The 22,518-nt window shown below is 39.4% G+C and overlaps 1 pseudogene; it reads left to right on the top strand.

Moving 5' to 3' along the window:
• Window positions 1–210: 210 nt before the first annotated feature.
• On the top strand, window positions 211–328 carry LOC120613703 (uncharacterized; annotated as a pseudogene).
• Window positions 329–22,518: the final 22,190 nt, after the last annotated feature.

Below are 22,518 nucleotides of genomic sequence, written 5' to 3'. Positions count from 1 at the left end.
TTCTACATTTATTACTCTAAGAATTGCAGTGCATGAGAAAAGTCCACAGGAAAAGGAAAACAATGCCCTAGTGGGGGTGAGGGAGAAAAACATTTGAAAATAAAAAGAAAAATGTGATCTTTTTAAAATAGTATGTGTTCTGCTAGCATGCTTAATCTACCACATAAACCTGTGATTTGCTGAAAACTTTTTAACTGAAAGTTCAGATGGGTCTATGGCCTTACTACCCTGAACAAGCATGATCCCGTCTGATCTCGGAAGCTAAGCAGGGTCGGGCCTGGTTAGTACTTGGATGGGAGACCACCTGGAAGACCAGGTGCTGTAGACATAAAAAAAAATTTAAAAAATAAGGGATTGTAAGCTGACAAGTTCCTTGCAATCTGTGAGGTCAACCAAGGGTTGCCTCGCCTAAAAAAAAAAAAAAGAAGAAGAAGGTTCAGATGGGAGGTATGGCACCAAACAGAGAAGAAGGAACGTCTTAAGGTATGAGGAGAATGTCACCACCAAGAACGCAGATCTGGTTCTGTAATAAAGGACATTGCAAAGGGTTGAGCAGAATCCCACGTTAGGATCTACTAAGGACTCTTATGTGCCTAATTCAAAAACCATCTCCAATCCCCTTCTCCATTCTCTGTCACCTCCCGTAGGGGGTGGACAATCTATAGCTCATTGTTTTTTCCCAGCTGGATCAGCCGTATAACTTAGCCCTGGCCAGTGAAATGCAAGGGAAAGTAAAGGAAGCTGGGAAACTCATAAGGAAGGTTTCTCTCTCCTGGCTAAGAGAGATGGAAGTGAGGAGTAAGACTACCTGCCTGTGAACCTGAATGCACGAGCAGAGGCTGCTGGGAGCCGCGTCAGTCCTCTGACAGCCATGAGACGCACAGACACCAACCCAACATGCCGACTCTGTGCGCCACTGAGCAAACGTCGCCATCCACCCACGTCTGGACTTGCTATGTGAGAAAAACCATCTCCTCCTGTTTAAACAATCAGTCAGACAGCCTGTTGTTCAGAGCACAATGCATTCTAAATAGGTAGTGAATTATTGGAGATACTTACGAATAAGAGGGAAAAGACAAATTGGATGGTCACCAGAGGTGACAGCAGAGCCAAGGTTTTCGCTTTGTTTACTCTGATGTGTTTTGTTTCCTGGGAAAAAGTGTCAGTGAGTGCATGTGGGTTGTGGAACCCCACCCTTCTGAGTAGTTGGGCAAACTGTGGTAGATTTCATTATATTCTGACACACTAAGAGGGGACCTGACAGCTCAAGGGTAATTAGTCCTAATTAACCTGCTTCATCTTGCTCCTGGGCTTGCAATGGCACGAGGACTGAGCAGTAGCTAGAGGGGCTCTGGCTTGACAGCTACTGTGTGTCCAGAAGTTACGAGGACAGAGTTACTTCCTGTGGCCATCCACAAGCAAAAGGATACAAATCTCCTCAAATCTCCTCTGGCTCTGCGAGTGGCAAAAGGTGAACGTCTCCTTTACTGAAATATGAGTGATTTAGGCAGGTATGAAAGAACATAGCCCCAGCAGTGCAAACCCCATAAACAAGGGAGTATTTGTGAGAAAGTAAACTTAACCTTTAAAAGAATATGAAATATTTACCCAATCAAATGACTCTTTTTCTTTACAAAACAAATCACCATTGAACTCTTTTAAACATTAAATCTCCTTGACAACAAAAGAAGAACTTTAAAATTCTTAACCTAAACTGAGAAGGTTAATTGGAGATGAGAGAAAGAACGTTGTAAAGTCTAATATGAGAAAGTGAGGCAATATTGATGGATTCGTTTACTCGGGAAATATTGATTGGCTGTCTACCATCTAGACTTACACTGTCCAGATCCAGTGCCTGCCCTGCTAGTGCATACAGTCAACTGTGGGAGAGAAACGTCTAACAAATAAGGGACCATAATATATAAATTATACATTATTTTCCTGTATATTTATTTTTCCGAAGGAAAGGAACAGGTTACTAAGAAAGAAAAATAAAAGAGGACCCTAATTTAGAGGTCTAAATTTAGAAGTCTCCTTACAGAAAAAGTGGCATTGAACTCAGATCTAAAAAATGATTTGGTGTTAGTCAAAGAGTGGGCCAGCATTCCAGGGGGGGGAATACTCAACTTTGCAGGAATACTTAGACTGCAAAAACACATAATTGAACCTGAAGTATATCAAACTTGACGTTAAGAAGAAGTCAGAAAACCTAAACTAGCTTCCACGTGAATTCGACATGCCCTGGCCCTCGTCAGTACAAGTTCAAAACTTTGACCGTACCTCTAGTCTTTGGCCGTCTGCACCTTCTCCCTCCCCCATTAATCCCAAGGAGTTCATCTTCTTTAAGCTAAAGACAGTATGTGAGTGACAAGTAGGCCCCTCAATAATTGTGAGCATTTGAGAAGTGGCCCCTACTATTTGCCCTAAACTTTCTACGGAAGTTATTCTTTTTGACACTTCTCTCGCATGGAAAAAAAATAAAGAGGATAGAAGAGAAATTAACTCCTTTGAATCTGAGGCACAAAGATTACTCATTTAACTACTTATTTGGTAAATTACCGATTTTAACCTCAATACGAGCTTTGGATCCTTAAGCTTTGGATCTTAAATTAAATAGAAAGCCTCCGATATGTTAGCGTTATTAATTCAGCTCTAGAGAATGCAGCATGTGCACGTATGTGTGTGCTTCCTCTCTTCTTCTCTGTCTTTCCCAATCTCTCTCTTACTCTTACACACACACACACACACACGCATACACACACAGAGACTACAATAAACATAGAGAAAATATTCTGTATAAGTATAGCCTTAATCTTATTTTAGACACCCCCAAGAAGAGAATTTCTGCAACCTTCCCAAATACTTCTTTTCAATGTTATAAATCGTCCAGAATTTTTCACGAAACCTAGAGATTTTTTGTTTATTTCTTCTAATCAAATGACCAGATTTATCAGTCCGATACATATTTGGGGACAAAACGTTGCAGTTTAATTTGAAAAGTGTAAAGTTGTCATTTCTCCTCAAATATTTAATTATCATATTGGTTATCGTATTTGTTGTTTATACGGCACCATGACAGTATAAGGTTCTTCATGGTAAATAGAACACAAAAGAAAACAAAAACAAACAAAAAGCCCCTTGCCATAAAGGAGTTATCAGCAAGTGTCTCCTGATCACCACCCCAAGTTATCAATTAGATTTGCTGAATGGTTAAGATGATAAAGCACCGGGGGGCTTAATTTATTCTGTTCCATTAATTTTCTTCTATAATGTCAGAGAAAACAGAACAAGAACTGAGCATGAGAAATAACATGCCCAGGAAAAAGAATGTTAGTGTTTGCATCTAGATTGCGTAAATGCTCTTAAAGAAAAATTGGCTTCCTAGGAAGGGGTGACATTCCAAGACACTGAAATGCCCTGTGCTGTGCTTTCTACCCTGATATTAATGTGCATTCGAGGCCATATCACAAGAGAGAAAGGGAATGGGGGAGGTCAAGGTTAATTTCCACACCAGCGTACCTTGTTTGTAATTCTGGCATGCTCCCAGACCCTACCATCCTTAGCAGAAACATGGACTTGGGTTTGGGATGCATCAAGATGGAGCAGCAAAGAGCCAAGACTGGAGTTTTCCATCTTTATAGCGGGTTCACTGGAAAGAATCAGAAACACATTTTAAAGTGAGAGTTGTTATTTTCCTTTTCATAGGATTGTGTACAACAATCCTAAGAAATCCAGGATGCTACCCCTTTTGAGATATTCTTGGTTCCATATGTAACTATAGATTGTTACTGATGATATTATAGAATTAAACTTTTTACATCTTGAATTTTTTATTGATCCTTGACTTAAAAGGAGCAGACATGAGTGTGTTTAGCAAAGAACACTCGAAAGATCTAAAAGCTTTGAGCTAGCTACATAAAATGTTGAGAATGAAAGGCACTGAATGAACAATTTTGCTTGTTATCGAGATAAAAGATGAAGAAATATAAATGAGATTCCTTATGATCTAAAAATATAACTCATAGTCTTGAGTGTGGTGAAGGTTCTTTTTCATCATATTTTTAACTGCTTGGTGCTTTACTGTTAAATTGAGTTCTTAAATTATAGTTTGCTTATAAGTAGACAAAATAGTACTGCCAGAGACTGGATGGGAAACTTTGTCTTATCCTGAGGTTTAGTGTTTCAAAGCTCGTTTTTGCAATGGGCCAAGCCATGGACTCAAATTTTGCTTTTCTCGGTAATATGTCTTTCGTGCTAAGTCAAAGCGGACTCCTTTGCTTTAGCTCTCAGTTGATTCTGAGTTCAAGTGGGAAACAGAGTTGCGCTCTATTAGGCTCCCATAACCGCCCCCCAGTGATTCACTCAGAAGGATTTTAGAAATAATGTAGAATCTGAACTTTTCCTTGGATTTTATGACCACCGATGACGCTCTGTCACTCTATTTTCGTTTCTCACCATTTTCCACTATCTGAAACCTTGTTAATTTATCATTAACTTGATAATTATCTCTCTCCTCTCACTAGAATCTAAGACCCAAGACAGCAAAGACCTTCTTTGTTCATTTTTGGCTATGTTGTCCCCAGCTAGAGAACAGTGCCCAGCTAAATAACAGGAGCTCAGGGCATGTGTGCCGAATGCAGAGATGAAGCCGTTTCCCAGGGCTGCACAACTCAGCCCTTGACTCCAGCCGGACTACCTGTATCGCCTGAAGACGCTGAAGTTTTCATCCCTACCTTCAGTCTTCTGCCCGTTCCCTTCTCTCGGTTTGATTTCGACCACTTGAGGACTTCTGAAACAATCAGTTTCTGAAACAATCAGCTTAACCTGGATCTTTCACCCCTGGGCTGGCTTCCATCATCCGGCAGAAAATTCCGAGCAGAAGGTGTTTGAAAAGGACGTGCAGTTGACAGAGTTGCCTCCTGCTAAAGCTGCCATTCGAGAGTTATTGCTTATAACTGCTCCACGTGGGGGTGCAAAGGTGTTTTTCGTTTGTTTGTTTTTTCTCATATAGAGTCCTAGGTAGCCCCTGAGACAACTCATATTGCAGATTCTGAGCAGAAGATGCTGTCCTTTGCGGACTTGTAGTCCCTTCTGAATTGACTGCTGGATCTCTCTGCCCCAGGTTCGTCTCTCTTGAGTGAGACATCGCTATGGCAAGAAGGTGGAAAAGTCAGCCACCAACATTCTCCAGTTTCTCTTCCAATTCCCCGTCAACCCCACGGCTTCTATCAGCTTATCATCTGCCTTTCAAGATACAATAGGGACCGCTGAATCAAATAAGGGTCATGACCTTTCTTGGAGAAAGGGGCGTTAATGAAAGTGGAAAAAAGACTAGGTGTTAGTCAAAGGAAGAATGAGGCAATGATGTCCGATTTCTAGCCCTCTACCACGTAATCACCTCCTGCATGTCAGTAGCACACGCTCTGGTTCCAACTCACTTATGATTCCAGAGTCAAGATCAGTTGCAAGTAACAGAAAACCTCGAAAATAACGGTGACTTAACAAAATAGAGATGTGCTTCTCTCTTAAGGCAAGGAAGTGGGCTGAGGGCTGGTGTGGTACCCTATGATGTTGACACTTGGAATTCTGTCTCATGGCTCTGTTGTGCTTAGTCCCAACCTCGTGTTCTAGTATGGTGTCATCTGCAGGACAGACAGCAGGATGGAGGAAGGGACAAATAAGAAGAGGCCCAAACAGTACGTGCTGACTGTCTCTTAAAGAAGGGAACTAGAAGTTGTCCAGACACTTCCATGTACGTCTTTGTGCCCAAAATTTAGTCAGGTGGACACTGTTCCTCAGTTTTCTCTTCTGTCAAATGGAGTACACAATACCTATCCTGGAGGATTGTTGTGGGGAATGTTTGAAATGTTTTTATAGTACTCAGTGCTTGACTCGTTTTGCTTATCTGTGTATTTGCACTTTTTACGATAAAGATACAGCATATGTACAAAGAAAATGAATAAGCACGTAATAAAAAATTTCAATGATGTGTGAACCTAGATGCATAGAAACAATGGACAGAGCTTGCTTAAGGCAAAGATAAACCTTTTACTGAAAAGCTATGTGCCTGGGGTGGGCCTAGTCACCCTGACCAGCCCAGTTAGGAATTTACGATCAGATCGCCCTGTGAGATTACTTTCCATAGAACCCCTTTTTTCATCTACATACGTTATTCTAGATGCATAAGAAAAATGGGCAGGACCCACTTAAGGTAAACATTGGCCTTTACTAAGGAAGCTATAGGCCTCTGAGACCTGACTACCTGCCATGACCTGCCCAGTTAGGAATTTGTAATCGACCCATCTTGTGTGGTTACTTTCAGTCACTGGGCTTGTCAGGCCTGCCATGTGGCCCCCCTGAGCTTGTCAAGTTTACTCTATAACTCTTTTTTCATTCACAGAAGGATAACATCTCCCAAGAGGCATCTTTGTTAGTCAAAAGAGCACTGATGGCATGAGAAGATCTAGAGTCAGAATCCTGGTTCTGCTACTTGGGTGGGCTGGAGGGAAGGTGGAGTCCTCCTCTTAAAGGCCTCCCTTCCACAAGCCAGTCTTGCAGCCTCGTGCTGGAGGCTCCTTCTCCTTGCTTCTTAAACAGATCATGCACATACTTATCACAACGTTTACACAACTATATCAAAATCACATTTCTGTATTTTTATCTTCTCCAGGAAACTGTTGCTTTCTTGATGGTTTGTATCTCATTCTTCTTTGTCTTTCTCAGCTTCTAGCACAAGTGCTTGGTTCATACTATACATTAATGAATGTGATGGACTGAAAATCAGCCTCGATGTTCTGTATCTTAGAAACAAACGTATCAGACTGGGTAGAGGGAGCCAGAGTGAAGATATTTCTGTCCTTTTGACGCCCAGGGTATTCTCTGGAATACCCTGAAGCCAGTTGACACGTGAGGTGATTTGCCATCTCTTTCCTATGGCCATTCCCAAAATGAGATTACCTACTGACTGTTTTAATATCCCTGTATGGAAGCTTACCCCAAACTCCCACTACCATGGATATACAAATGTGGAAATCAAAATAAACGTATGATTTTCTCTTGGGAAAAATAATTAGAGTCGTTTTTGACTGTCTTGGTGGTAATAGACTGTCTTTTACAGAGGAAAAAATAACCCTTATAGATTTCACTTTCCTAAGCAGATTGGGAGTTATATCACAATAATAGAAATAACAAGTTTGAATTAAGGGAGTTACTTTTTATCATTTTTTCAATCTGTTGTGTAAAATGGATTTTGACAGCTCTGATAATCTAGAAGCAACCTTCGGCCACTCAAGCATTATATGGCAATTCATGTCACAATAAAAAAAAAAATCATCTACAGGTGCTCCCAGATATGGAGTAAATGTCATCCACATGATAAAATTCCTCAAAATGACAGAAATTACAGGCTACTTGGTCCACAGTGTGTTCATCAATGTATTGCATATTTTCTGACTTTTAACTACTACAAATACATATAATAATGGACTATATTGTTTAACATGATGAAGCCTGAAAGGCTCATTAACTCTAAATTTGATTCATAGCTCCATTTCTTTTCATTTGCAGACTCATGATTCCATAGTTCTGTAACATTAGCTTAATTAGATGAGCAGTGAACCATCCCTAAATCTAGATTCATGTTTAGTTTAGTGCAAAATAAATATTAATGTTGGGATTCTTATTTCTGAAATGTTTTTCTGAACAAATTCATTCATCTCCTTTATTTTTCTTCTTGAGATTTCTAGACTACGGTACAAATTAGAAATTGTAAAATCATATAATTTTAGGAGGCCACGACCTTTAAAGTCACAGAGATTGGACGAATGTGTTAAATGACTCATGACTCTGATGAGCTAAAGAGTTCTTGTAAAGGTACTAGAATCATAATTACATTTATGAATGCCGAAAAGAAATAAATAGCAAGTATTGCAACAAAACGGTTAGACTTAAAAGGTGAAATGAATAATAAACAATTAAAGACTTAATTTTAATAACTTAGTTAAAACAGATCCAAACCTGAACAGCTAACTGAAAGGAAGCTGAGAATATTGCTGAGTATAGGGAGAAATTTACTTCAAAATGTACTGGATTAATCTGTGATCAAATCTGGTGAGTTTTGTTTTTTTTTTTTTGCCCTTACATTCTTCTCCCTTACTCGAAGCCTCTGGAATAGATAAACAAATGGAAGAGTGGAGTCTTCCTTTTGTGCCGGTGCCCAGATCACTATTAATTACTATCTTAGCAAACAGAGGCTAGAAAATCATCTGTTCAGAAATAGGGGCAAAATCAGAGGTTTTCTCAAATTAGGTATAAGTATCTCAATAGTCCCCATGTAGATCTTGGGTAATTTACTTAAGGAGATAACATATATAAAAAGAGATCTGGGAATATAACCAATGAATTGCAGCATTGTTTACAATATTAAAAATTGCAAACAAGCAAAACGTCCATCGAAGTGGCTTCTATCTCTGGAGGCTCCACTACCTCACACCGTTGTGTCATGAGGCCCCGAATGGGAAGATTAAGATGGAGAAGGCACGCCAGCTCTTGATAACCTTGGTTGGGAAGTGACATGACTTAATGAAGCTTCTCTACATACCACTGCACCGGGACCAGCACTAAGTCAAACAGTGGCATGGGCGGTTACAGAGAGGACTGTCCTTGTCCCCTTTCAGGACTTCTCACCCAAAGACACCTTGATCTCTCGATTCCCTTTCCTCTTATTAATATCTGAAGCCAGCAAGTAGGCTGTTAGGCTGAAAAACCAACTCAAAAAAGTCAGATACCACTCTTTCCCGAATTGTATTCTTATTGTCCCCTCAATCTGAATAGGTGCCACCTGAACAATAAAAAGGGTAGCAAGAGAGGGCTTGTGATCTAATGCAGGGGTTGGCAACTGCGGCCCATCGCCCAAACCTGGTCCACTGTCTGTTTTGGCGCACATCACGAGCTCCAGACAAAACTCATACAGCTGGGAGTTTTCAGATTTTTAAATGGTTGGGGGAAAATATGTTAGGCATATTGAACGATATACGGAAATTACATGAAATTCAAATTTCAGTGTCAACAAACAAAATTTTATTGCAGTGGAGCCACGCACAATTATCTACATATTGCCCAGAACCTCTTTCGGGTCACAATGGCAAATGTGAGAAGTTCCAACAGAGACCTCAGCTGACCCACAAAGCCTAAAATATGTCCTTATGTGGCCCTTTACAGGAATTTGCTGACCTCTGGTCACAAGATTAGGAAAGAGCCTGTTAAGCGAAGTAACACCAACTATTTCTTTGCCATGGAACTTCTCATTTAAAGTGCTAATGTGGTTTTGCAGCTCGAAACGGGGGCCATCGTTTGCAGCATTTCCTGAATTGACTTGACTGAGCGATGCTCCTTTTTATGCCATGTTTCATGCCATACATATTTTGAGGGACACTAATTTAGGAAATGCCATTCGGAGCTCAGGCCCTCAAAGTGGGGACGCAAACTTAACAAAAAGGAATTAAGAGATAATGATGAAATTTCAGATATCTGTGAATGAATGGCAAGGATGGCCCAGGTCAAAAAAGAAGGTTCGAATTCTAAATGTCTCTCAAATTATACCCACAGGAAATTATAAATGTTGTGAATATAACAACGGGGAAAAAAAACAACTCTGAGGAAAGAACCTTTTCTATTAACAAAATAACCCCACCATCTTTACATTGTCAAAAGAAATGGTAATTCTAAATAAGGGGAAATGTCACAGGAAAAAATGGCTGTCAGTCTGTCAGCTCAGCAGAATGTTTGGTAAATGTTAACACTAAGCATACGAAACGTGAGGTTTCTATAGTTGTAATCTGTAAAGCTTTGAGAAGTCAGAAAATGTCATGCAACCACCACTATCACCATTTCACTTGGGATTTTCTGACAGGATCAGGCTGTTCTTTCAGAAAAAAAAAAATAATAATAATAAATTCTCCTTTTGTGAAATAACAGTGACCTCAAGTGGCCGTCTTTTGATAGTGCTTTATACTTTCTCAAACTCGTAAAACAAAATTAGAGAAGTGGTGTGCACATTTTCTAAATTTTCAATGTTCCTCCTTTTATTTAACAAACACGTGCTGAGTGATTGTGATGTTATTGCGCCGTTCTGAGCATTCGAAGGGGAGAGTGGAAGGAGCACCGTGTGAAGAGTCACAAGACCTGAGCTGTAAGGCAGATGCTATAACCTAAAAGCTGTTTGACTCTGGACAAGACACCTTCTGACATACCTGGGCCTTGGTCTTCTCACAGAACTGTTCTGAGTAAAATGAAACTAGCTGTAGAAGCACTCTTTATACTATAATGCACACTGTAAATAAGAGATGGCCCAGGTAATTATCCCATATGATTCCTTCCTTAGGGTTTTAAAAACATACCAGTCAAGTCAAGATATATGGGATCGGCATAGGAATGGGCAACAGAGCACTTCAGGCCCAAGAAGAGGAGAAAACATTGCCTTCTGAAAGCTAAAATATGAAGTCAACTCCAAATGGACTGGGAAAAAGAAACGTGAAGGCTACAGTGAATTCACTGACTTGGACGCCATCGGTTGCCACTTTCTTCCCTGTTTCCCCTTACGGGCAGCGTCCTAGCTGTGTACTCGGGTTCTCTCCCCTATGTGCTATGACTCACTAGTGGCTAAGTCAGTCATACTTCTATTCCTCTTCTCAGTGACTGGATTTGGCCATGGCTCTATGATCCCACCCAGGTCAATAGGGTCTGAATTCTTCTGGGGGACAGTAGCATGCATGGCCATGGTAGGAAAGATTTTTCTTACTATTTAAAAAAGGGTTGTAAAAAGTAACCCCCGCCCCATTTCGAAGGGATGTTGCTGTGTTTGCATGTGGCATCTGAAACTTCCACGACTCTCTGTGACTGTGAGAGGAGACACGGATGACACCCTGACGGTGGCAGAGCAAAGAGGGTGGTGACAATGACGCCCTGAACCCTCGATGACAACACCGTACTGTGGGCTCACTGAGTCCATTGTTTTTTAAGCCATCGTTAGTTGGGAATTCTGTCACTTGCCGCCAAAGGCATTCTCGCGTATTCCACAAGGGGTTACCCTTCTCTCAGGCCTCTAGGCTTGGAAATGCCTGTACCTTGACGGATTCCTTTCTTTTAATCGTCGATAGCGTATGCTCAGAGTTATGAGTAAATGTAAGGTACACCATAATTTTCATATTAGTGGAACAACAGGAGTTCACACAAAAGAGGAATCTTTATGAAGGAGAAAATATTGGCAAAATAACTGTTTGATAAAGAACATCATCCCCCAGTCTTTATTTTCGTGAACAGCCACGCAGTTCCTGTCTCCTGTCACTATGTGCCTGGCACAGAGGTGGTCACTTCCACCCGCCTTTAGGCTTATTGATAGGATTAAATGAGATTCTGAATCTGCAACATAGGTTCTCATTGAATAATGGTTTCCCTCTCTTCCTCATCTCTACCAATTTATACCCTTTCATCCATCAAACTTTACCAACCTCACCTTCTCACATAAGCTTTCCTCAAATTAAATTCATCTATTAATTTATGTCCCTCTTGCACTCAAGACTATGGTCTGCGTTTTAAGTACAACCTCTTAAGTTTTCTGCTGCAGGCAGGCATATCTTTCTCTTTAGATATACACCAGGGTTGCAATAAGGCCAAGCAAGGGGAGACTTTTGCCTCCACTTATTTGTGAGTATGTGTGCTCTCTAAGTCTTCTCAACTCTTCCCTAATCCCCTAATATTTAGCCATTGGATCTAAACACAACCATTACCAATAAATGGTGAGAACTGCCTACATTAGCAACCCCACTGACATAATGGTGTTGAACTGCCACAGATGGTCTAATGAAGGTCAGAATGACCTCGCTCTTTATTATGCAGCCTGCAAAGTTCCTTTTCAGCTTTATAAAAGTCAGTTCCTCTCTCTGAGTGGGGAGACTTTGGCTACTTATGTGAGAAGGAAATAAGCTGGAATTTGGCCAAAGAACTGATAGCACAATCACCCAGACCCAGAGTCCTGCTTTATGTCAACTACTAAGGCAGAGCTTCCTTTTAACCCTCTCGACATTCTTGAAATGACTAATGGCTAAGACTTAATGAGTGCTTTTTATGTGCCTGGGATCATTCTAAGTGCTTTTACCTGTATATATTCATTTAATACTCACAGCAAACTAATGAGGTAGGCATAATGATGGTCTGTTTTACTCGTGAGGAAGCAAAGGCATAGAGAGGGGAAGAAACTTACCTGAGAGCAGACTACTAATAACTGGCAGAACTGGGATTCGACCTCAGGTCATCTCCCTCCAGTACCTGCTCTCTTTACCATATGTTACACCACAGTGTGTGCTCATTGCTACATGCCTCCTCCCCTCATCAACTACTGATAACCTTCATGAGACATCCATGAGCACCTACTGTGTGCAAAGAGCAGGGAGTTCCAAGGCAAATTAGACATCGTCTCTGCTCTAAGCAACACCGCAATAGGAAACAAATAGGAAAACAGGTAACGGAGACCCAATTTCCCTCTGGACGTTCTCAATGTACTATGTCATCTACCCATTCACTGCCTTCTTTCTATTTGAGTAGGTGAATGCTCAACTGAAGGGTTTTCATTTTGTTTTGTTTTGTTTTTTTTAACCATTATTGCTTTACTGTGTATACTGATTTGCTCGGGCTGCCATAGCAGAGACTGGGTGGCTTTAAACAACCACAGTTTTCTCACATTTTCGGGATCTAGAAGTCCAATCCAAGGTCAACATTGGCAAGATTGGTTTCATCTGAGGCCTCCGTGGCTGTGGGTGGCTATTTTTCCCCTGTGTCTTCACACAGTCTTCCCGGTGTACCTGTCTATGTCCAAATTTCCTTTACTTATAAGGACACCAGGCAGATTGTACAAGGGCCCATCCTAAGAACTCATTTTAACTTAATTACCTCTTTAAGGGACTTTTCTTCAGATACAGTCACATTCTTAGCTACTGGAGGTTAGGGCTCCAAAATAGGAATTTCGGCAGGACACGACTCAGCCGGTTACACTGCATTAAATACCCCCTCCCCATCCACTTCTCCAATAAGTGCTTTGACATCTTTAGTGACTGTGAACCCCCAGCATTTGGAAGAATTAAAAACATTTCTCAGCTTGAGGCAGAGAAAGAAGAACACGATTATGGATATTGCAAGCAAAGTGTATAATTAAGATATTGTGAATGATTCCTAGGGAAATGCTTTTGGTTATTCAAAAACACTGCTTAGAATTGTTTTCATAGGCCAATTGAATATTCTTCTCATTGCAAAATATTACACGTATGTGCACCGTGAAGTGAAGTTTATCCTGATAACAACAACAAAAAGTTGATCAAACTCCCTCTTTTAATTCCCAAAGTAGTAAATCTCAAATATCTTCTGAGGCAGGATAAAACGAAGAGTTGGTCCTAAGAATGAGGATAAAGTAAGTAGAAGGACTGGGAAAACTTATTACATAATTTAAGGTAAGGTCCATTATTCACTTCAGTGAAACTGAAGGCAGTGCTTCCTATGAATAAATCTTAGCTTTTTTATACAAATAAATAACAAAACAAATAATAAAAACAAATAAATAAATGGATAGCACTTTGTGATTTGCAGTGTATTATATAAAATTAACCAAGTCATATCACAGGCTGAAATAATATTCAGATATTCCATGTTCATCTTTTTAATAGGGTAGAATATTCTCTCCCAGGGTTAATTATTTAGTTATGTTCATCTCAAAACATAATACCTTTGAAAAGGGATCCTCATGTTTTGTTTTCATGTGACTGGACAGAATAGTGTGGGTGTTTAATCCATAGTGTGGGTGTTTAATCCACGCTCCAGGGACATAGGCTCTATAACTGATTTCCTAAGTGAATTTCATCTTGGCATTGTCTTACCCACTGAAGAATCCCCGTGGCATAATATAATCCCCTAATAAAACTTCGCAGCTCCAACCTTCATATATTTCTAATGATTCATAGCAGTATTTCCCAAATTGCCGGAGAGGGATTAATAGATTATGTAAAAGCCATTGTTAAAATTGTGTAAATGACAATTTTATCACTGTTTCTAAACTACATATTTTCTTTGGACATAAATGAAAGATTTGTAAAAGAACAAATGGCAGGCTTACATCATGAATTTTTCCAAGAATTAAATATTTCTCAATAGTATCTATATGTTAAATCCATTAGAACAGCTTTTCATTTCTGAATGAAACTTGAAGCTGATATATTAAAGAAATTTTCTATGAAGAATACTATTTTATCATGGGAACACATTTCTTTCCTCGGGAAATTTCTAGTTATTTGTAAATAAAAATGTTATAAAGATTAGGAACATCATTTCCTTACTCATGAAATCCAGAAAACTTCAAACAAGGAGACGCAGAAGAATTTTTTTAAAAGCACCCATAACACTAGAATTCTTCTATTCTAAGGTAAAACGTTAAATTAGAAAGCATTCAAGTTTCTTCCTCATTCTAATATTCTTGCAATTTTCTGATTCAACCAGAATACTATCAACCTAACTAGAATAGTATATTTGAAAGAGTAAAGTATAAAAATCATGTAAACCTCTTGAAAAACAAAACAAAACATGTTTTTAGCTCCCAGTGTTGACTTAAATTACTTCTACAATAATATTACTTAAATAGGTTCAAACATAAAGCTAGGTTTATTCTTACAATTCTAATACAACTACTATAAAGAAATAAAACTTTTTTATAAATCAAATAATACAAAAAATAATTTGATATACCTGACCAGTTCATTCCAGAATTGTTTATTGAATATCTACTCTATTCAAGGAACTAATCCAGGTGCTAGAGTCACAGCAGAGAAGGACGATGACGATCCTTGCTCTCTCAGAATTTATATTCTAGTAGGGGAGAGAGAAAGAAAGACAATTTTTAAAAATTTCAACTATATACTCTGTTAAATGGAGATGAGGTGGGGTGGGGAGTAGGAAAGGAAGAAGGTAATATAAAAGGAGGAATGTCCATTTTTAACAAAGTGATCAGGGAAGGAAAGATTTGAACAAGGTTTGAAGGAGGTGACAGGTGAGCCACGTGGACACCTTGGAGAAGAGCTTTCCAGAGGGAACAACCTGAACAGAGGCCTCGAAGTGAGAGGACATGTGGCATGTCCAGGGAACAGCAAGGAGACTGGTGTGGCCGGAGTGGAGTGAGCAACGAGGATGTGAGAGGGGCAGTGGGGACAGGCATGGAGGGATGTTGAGCGGAGAGCCCGTTCATGAAGGGCCATTCTAAAAAAACTGCCTTCTGTCCGGAGTGAGATGGCATGCTGCTTGGAGGATTGTGAGCAAAGGTGTGATGCTACCTGGCTTGCGTTTAACAGGATTACTCAGGCAGCTGTGTCAGGGAGGCTGGGGTAGAGTAAAGGATCATTTTCCAAGTGGATGATTTTCCTAGAATAGCACACCTGGAGTCTCTCTTCACCCTTTCTCTGACTTATGGAAGAAATAGCAGTGTTCAATCAGCCCCTTCCTCCTCTCTCTGGACTCCCCTTGCCCACTGAGAGGGTACTCTCTGAGACTCTCTCTCAGCTGTGCTTTAAGCTTGGTGAGTAAGGTTCTACCCCACAGGGATGTTCTGTTTTATCAGGAGTAGGTCTACTTAATTTAGAGAGGAAATACTAGCAGGCCGAGACTGCTCCGTTTTCACCAGAATCCGTTTCCTCTACCTGGTGATCATAAAGCTACACCAAATTTCCCAGCTATCCTAATCTTTCTTAGTGTTAGCTGAGGCCTTGTGACTGAGTTCTAGGAAACAGAATGTGAGTCACACTTAGGTGTATCACATCTGGTACCAGCACATAAAAACCTCCTGTGTCATCTTTCATATCCTCTTCCCTGTCCATTGGCCAGAAGTAGAGATTCAGCAGAATACTCTACAGCTCTTGGAGATGATGTTGCTACATGAAAGGTCATTGAATGGCCAGGTTGAAGGCCACTTGCTAAGCAGGTTGATCCTTCTGGACTTTAAATGGGCAAGAAATTAACTCTTGTTGTATTAAGCAATTGAGATTTTAAGGTTTGGTTTGTTGATAAGACAGCATTATTTATCATAACAAATATCGTCACATTCTCCAAAGAGCTTTTTAAGCAGAAATAAAGCAAATATATTCCCTCTATCTGTCTGAACCCTTGTCTGTATCTCGATTTGTTCTAATCTTGAGAGTGGAAAGAGGGTGTTATTTATAGATTCCTTAAAGCTCCAATAGATTGTGTCGTTCTCTTGGTATAGATGATAAAGTCACCTTGTGTAGGACCTACAAGATGATTTCACATTGAAGAATGCTCCAAATTTTGGCTAAAATTCAATAGCAACTTTATGTAGGGAGCAGTGTATTGTCTCCTCCCAAATGTTGACTTTTTTTACCCTTGACTTACACCGTCAATAAATTTTTCTTGAGCCATATTGCTGGTAAATACAGGTGTTGCACATAATACCTAAGTACTCCTGGGGAGCCAGCCTAATTTCCCAAATGAGGAGAAAATGGCCTAATCTATGCTTTAAGGATAATTGGTTCCTGATATGTGATCATACTCACATGCTGCCCTTTACCTAAAGAATGAATTCAAATTTTGTGAATGAGGTAGCGAACATTTCCTAAATTTAGCAAGTAATTTTTCTTTTGTGATCTTATGATATTGGAGGTTGGGATAAAAAAAGTGAAAGAAGGTTTTAATCTGTATAAAGAATATTTCACCTGCAGCCATTTTTCCTCCCAGGAAGATAGGGTCAAAGGCTCTATTACTTAGATCCACGATGTGACGCGAATTTAAAAATTACTATAACTTAGCCAGCAGGGCCAACCCTGTTTTTGATTCATTAAACATGTAATATAAAGTAGTATTGTTGGTTACATCATTTCTCTTCCTGAGTCCTATAAAAATTTAAGCAGTAAAGTTCTCTCTTCTGATGTATCAGGAAAAGGGACCAATGAGAACCTGGTTATGTCCCATTGAGCAGTAGGTGGGAGGCAGTGGGACACTGAAAATGTCTGAACCCTGGCACACATCGGGCCAGGTGTGGTTTATGTTACATCTGTCCTGACACAGTAATATCCTGAGACAAAACTTGACTCTTCAATATCTCCACAAAATATAAAACTTGGGACCCTGAACCATGGTGGAACATAAACATTGGGTCTTCCATAAGATACTCTGATCCGTGAGAGACTTCTATCTTGGGTGAATGAGTGGGCTGTGCAGTCGATATGACTTCTGTCTTTTCTTTTTTGTCTTTACACCAGAAAATGAGATTTTCTTTTTCTCTTTGTAACACCTGATTTTTAAAGATTAGTCAATTTAGTGTAGCCATGACAAATACAGTTAAGAGTTGAAATAGGCTATAAATCATTGACTAGTACACAGAAGTCATGCTGTGACAAATGGTGAACTATACTATTCACAGGAACGTGTGTGTGTACACACACACACACACACTCACTCCTGTTAATTGGAAATGATCCATGTATATGTTAGCCATATAGTCTTTTGAGTTCCTTTATTTCAAAATTGTCTTCATAATAACTCTGTATTTCTTTATGGCCTACTTCATATTAAGCTAGGTTTCATAATATGCTGCATTTGGAATATTTTTATTAGTTTTATCTTATTCATAGTAAATGAAAATATTTCTATCTCTATTTGTATTTATTTTTTTCATAGACCTGTGTTTATTCTCTTTTTATCACCTTAATATCTCACAAACTATTTAAATTCTATACAGTTGTATTTGTCATTAAAAAACTTATATAACACCTAATTTGGGTAAAGTTCAGGAAATATGAGAATTAAGGAATAACTGTTATTATTCATTCATTTTTTTAAATCTTCATCCTCCCCTTGCAATTATCCAAATTATATATGGGTTCTCAGCCTGGCCGCACATTACAAGCACCTGAGTTGTCTTTAAAATTACCATTGTCGGAACCACCCTAATGGGAAAATATGTTTGCAAGCAAAGCCAGATAGAAAAAGTTGAAAACCACTTATATGTGGGATATAAACCTAAAAGCAACAAACGAACAGGACAAACAAACAGAGACTCATGGACATGGACTATAGACTAGTGGTTACCGGGAGAAAGGGGAGGTAGATGGGGAAAAAGGGGTCAAATATGTGGTGACAGAAAGAAATCTAACTACAATTCTATACAAATATTCCTTACTGCTGAACTGTACACCTGAAACTTACTGGATTTCATTAATCAATGTTACCATAATAAAAATAAGTACATAGAAAAAAGAAACAAATGAACAAATAAATAAATAAAATAAAATAAATTATCATTATCAGAATCCCACCCCAGGTCAACTGAATCCAAATCTCTGCAGGTATTATGCAAAAACAAAAACCAAACCAACTTCCCAGGTGATTCTAATGTGTAGCCAGGGTTGAGGATATTGATTTATTCCAAAGTCTGACAGCTAGACCTAAATGAAGTGATTTGACTGCTCTTTTTCCCACAGTTATCATCACAGATAAATCTGAGGATGTGAGCTGAGAATTAAGAATTAAGGATAAAGTAACTCGAAAAAATGACACCAATTTCACATTCTTTCTAAGTATGATCAGAGATCTATATCTGAATATACATTTTTAAAAGTCTCCAAAATTCCCCTATAGCTATCTAGAAAGAGACACACACAAACCCGCACACATATATGCACATGAGTATATGATTATATATCTGTTTTCTGTCTAGTACTGGGTTCTTGCCAACTGTTTGCTTTAATCCCACAAGACTAGTTCCTCCCATAGCTCGTTACATGTTTAGAGTCCTCATTTAATGCCTGATAAGTAATTGTAATAGCAGAAGTGGTAGCAAGTTATAGCAGTGAGTTAATATTTACTTAGTGTTTGCAATAAGGAAGTCATTGTCCCATGTACTTAAGTAAATTTTAGCTTCTCTATTTTATAGGTACCTTTAGTATCTCCATTTTACATGCTCCACAAAAATGCCTCTATTGCATTGTTTTAATGTTTTCCTTTGAATTGTATAAAGTTTCAGTGTAGAAATGCCCATTTGAACGTGATTGTGTTTTTGCAAAAATACAGTTAGAAACATTGATTCTTATGCTTTAATAATAATCACGATGAATGCGTATAGAAATAAGTTCTAAGGAAAAATATATCTCTAGATAGTCTTTATTCTTTTATCAAACAAACAAAAAACTGCTTCATCCAACCTGTTTCCTTTCATGCCCTATTTTAAAAATTTTATTAAATTCAGTACTCAAGAGAAGTAGTTAATATATTTTTGTGCTGGTCACATTTTTTTCTATTCCTTTTCATTGATTTAGTTTTCTTTGTTACGTGTAATTGGCCTACTTTCTATTCTATTTGATTTTGTAAACCTATTATCAATTGTTTTTCTGGAATAAGTGCAATAGAAGTGTGAAATAAATGTTTTAAACGACCACAACTGCATTTCAATCTATACATTAGAGAGATTTCTGTACTCGAATTTCAGGCCAGAGGATTCATCGCTTTTTTCTATTCTATTATCAAATTCAGACACTTAGCTGAAGTAGCATTTCTTGTTACTGGAGTCGATTAATTAGCTTACCTCTCCTTCCCCCCTTGCTCCTTTCTTTCCTTCCATACGTACTTATTCAGAATCTACTATATGTCAGCTTTTTCTAAGCCTTAGGAATGAAGATTAGGTCCCTGCTTTCATGACACTTATTTCTAGTATTCAGGAAAGAACTACAGAACCCTGTAGAAAATATTGTCCAAAGTAAATAAATATTCCTTTCCTCTGATGAAAAAAAAAAAGTATACATAATGATCTCATTCTTATCTTTTCTCCTAAAAGAAAGAATTATCTCTGTCCTAAATTCTCTGGTGTCCAAGCACATTCATGCTCCTAAAAGCATTAATGAGTATCAACTGGAAAATTTGAGCTTGTCAGCCACAAAGTCTGATATGGAGGGAATCTTCAACACAGAATTCACACTCTTCCCCAAACAACTGGACTGGGCTCCTCCAAAGCAAAGAATCACTGAGAACCAGACTCCAAATCAACTGTATAAGTATGACAATTGCCAGTTGTAGAATGCAATGTTTAACAATGTGGCATAGCTATTGGCAAGGGGATTGGAATGGCTGGTCAGATATGTGCTGTAAGGATCAGAATTACGTGTTTTGGAATAATGGTTTTTGGGCAAATGCATGTCAAATTGCAGATCAAAAAGTCTTATTCAAATAGTAGTTACAGTTCTTAACAGAAGGATAAGCCCCACCTGTATCCAAATAGAGAGGAATTTTGGTTTCCCTCCCACACAATTTGTTTTTCCCTCTAGCTATATGGAAGATAATGGTCAAAGAGGGATGTTTTCTAAGGAGGGTGGTCAGGGGAAATATCTCTGGGAAAATGGCAGCTAAAAGTAAAGGAAGAAACATTAGCCCTGTGAACAGTGAAGGAAAGAACATTCTAGACACCGGAAATAGCATGTGCAAAAAAGCCTTGGAGAGCACGGGAGCCACCCTTGCCACATTTGAGGATCTAAGAGAAAAGCAGCATGCCCGAGGTGATGTGAGGAGGGTGCCAGCCTGAAGAAGAGGCAGGGGCGGATCAGGGAAGTCGTGGAATTATTTAGTGAGGTGGGAATGGCCAACTCAATCACATTTACATTTTAAACTCACTTTTACTGCGGTGTCAAGTCTCACAGAGGAGAGGAGCCTTTAGTCCAGTGAGGAGACCACGTACTCTATTCATCTTCACAAGAGGGCCAGTCGACTGGACTAAGGTGATAACAGAGGAGATGGAGAGGAGAAAGTGGCTTAACATTTATTTTTGAAGATTGAATCAACAGAACTGGCTGATGATGGATTAGATATGGCCATTGGGGGGAGGGCAGGCAGTGGTGAGGAAAAGGGAGGACTCCTGGCTTGAATACCTGAATGGGCGGTGGTGCCATTTACTGTATGATGAAGATAAGAATGGGAAGAATTAGGAGCTCAGGGTTTGACATTTTAATCCTGTGATATCCATAAATCATCAACAGGGACATGTAAATTAGCCAACAGGATAAGTGAGTTGGAACTCCAAGACAATGGATTTGGGAATCATCAGTTCAAAGATAAGATACCTAGAACCGGAAACAGAGAGATATAAAGAGAGTATAAAATGATGAAAGGGACCACGGCAATCCTTGGGGTTTTAGGGTCACTTAGGTGCAGAGCCCGAGGGAATCCAACATTTACATGTTGGACTGAGAAGCCAAAGGAGCAGTTCTAAGAGGAGAGCCTCTCGAGAGCAAGGTCACGGTCTGCCCTGTCAAGTGTTGCTGAGTGGTTACGTAAGGTGAGGATAGCCATGCTGCTGTTGCATTTGGCAAAGCGGTAGCCACCGGAGACCAGAGACATTTCAGTGAGTTGTCTGGGCAGAAGAGGAGTGGGCAGAGGATGGAATGGGCGACAGTTACTGTAGCCAACGATTGTGGAGAGTTTCACTATAAAAAGAGAAAAGAAATGACATAGTAGCCGGAGGAGTAGGAAACGTTTATTTTAGGTGATGCTTGAGCATGTTTGTGTGCTGATTGGATACTCCAGTTAGATGGAAGTGATTAATGATGTTGGGGGCGGGGCATAACTTAAAAAGCCAAGTCCCTGAGAAGGCAGCAGGTCACAAGATTCTGAACAAAAGTGGAAGAGGTGGCCTTGATAGGCTGGAGGGTATTTTCTTCATTGAAACAATAGGGAAGGACAAAATGGAGTAAAAGTAGATTGCTTTTCAATCAGGTGGTGGGAAGATGAGGACTTAGATTCTGAAGACTTCCTTTTTCTAAATCAAATCTGATGTGAGATCGGAAGCTAAGATCAAGAAGCTAACGAGCATGTAGAAGATGTGACAAAAAGATATGGAATTCTCAAAAACTGTCAGGAAAACAGTAGCACTGCTGGGAGGTGCCATGGTGAGGTTTGTATCATAAATTGAAGGTAAAATTGATTAGCTCAGTAGCAAGATTTTCAATAATAACAATAATATAATAATAATAGATGTGAGTGGGTACTATCCTTGACTCTTGTCACTCAGTGCTCTCCACGGTGGAACTGGATGAACTGGCTGCCTGTGCTGGTGTCACCCTCCTCAAAGTTCCATTCTAACCACACTCAGCAGAGAGGGAAGCGCCTCCCGAGACAGGAGGCCTGTTCTTCCATCCTGTTGAGCATCAAGTGGCTATTTCCCCAACTAGAAATTCCAAGTAACTTCTACAGATTCATCTAGAGATCCTAACAGAGTCACGCCTAACAGCAGCAAGTGAGTTTTTCTATGCTGATTTGCCATATCTAGTCTCTCAAAAAATTTCATGACAAACTTGTTTGGAAGGGTTCTGATTAGTGAGAAGGGCAAAGAAGCCCAAATGAAATGTCAAAATTATATCAAAGAATGAAATAAGGATAACTCATTTGATAATTCAAAGGAGCAGAAAGGAAAATAAAGTTATTTTTAGCAAT

Source organism: Pteropus medius, unplaced genomic scaffold (assembly GCF_902729225.1).
Source record: "Pteropus medius unplaced genomic scaffold, Ma_sr-lr_union100, whole genome shotgun sequence".
NCBI classification, from domain to species: Eukaryota; Metazoa; Chordata; class Mammalia; order Chiroptera; family Pteropodidae; genus Pteropus; species Pteropus medius.
Note: the sequence above shows the minus strand (reverse complement) of the source record. Positions and strands in the feature narration are given on the sequence as shown.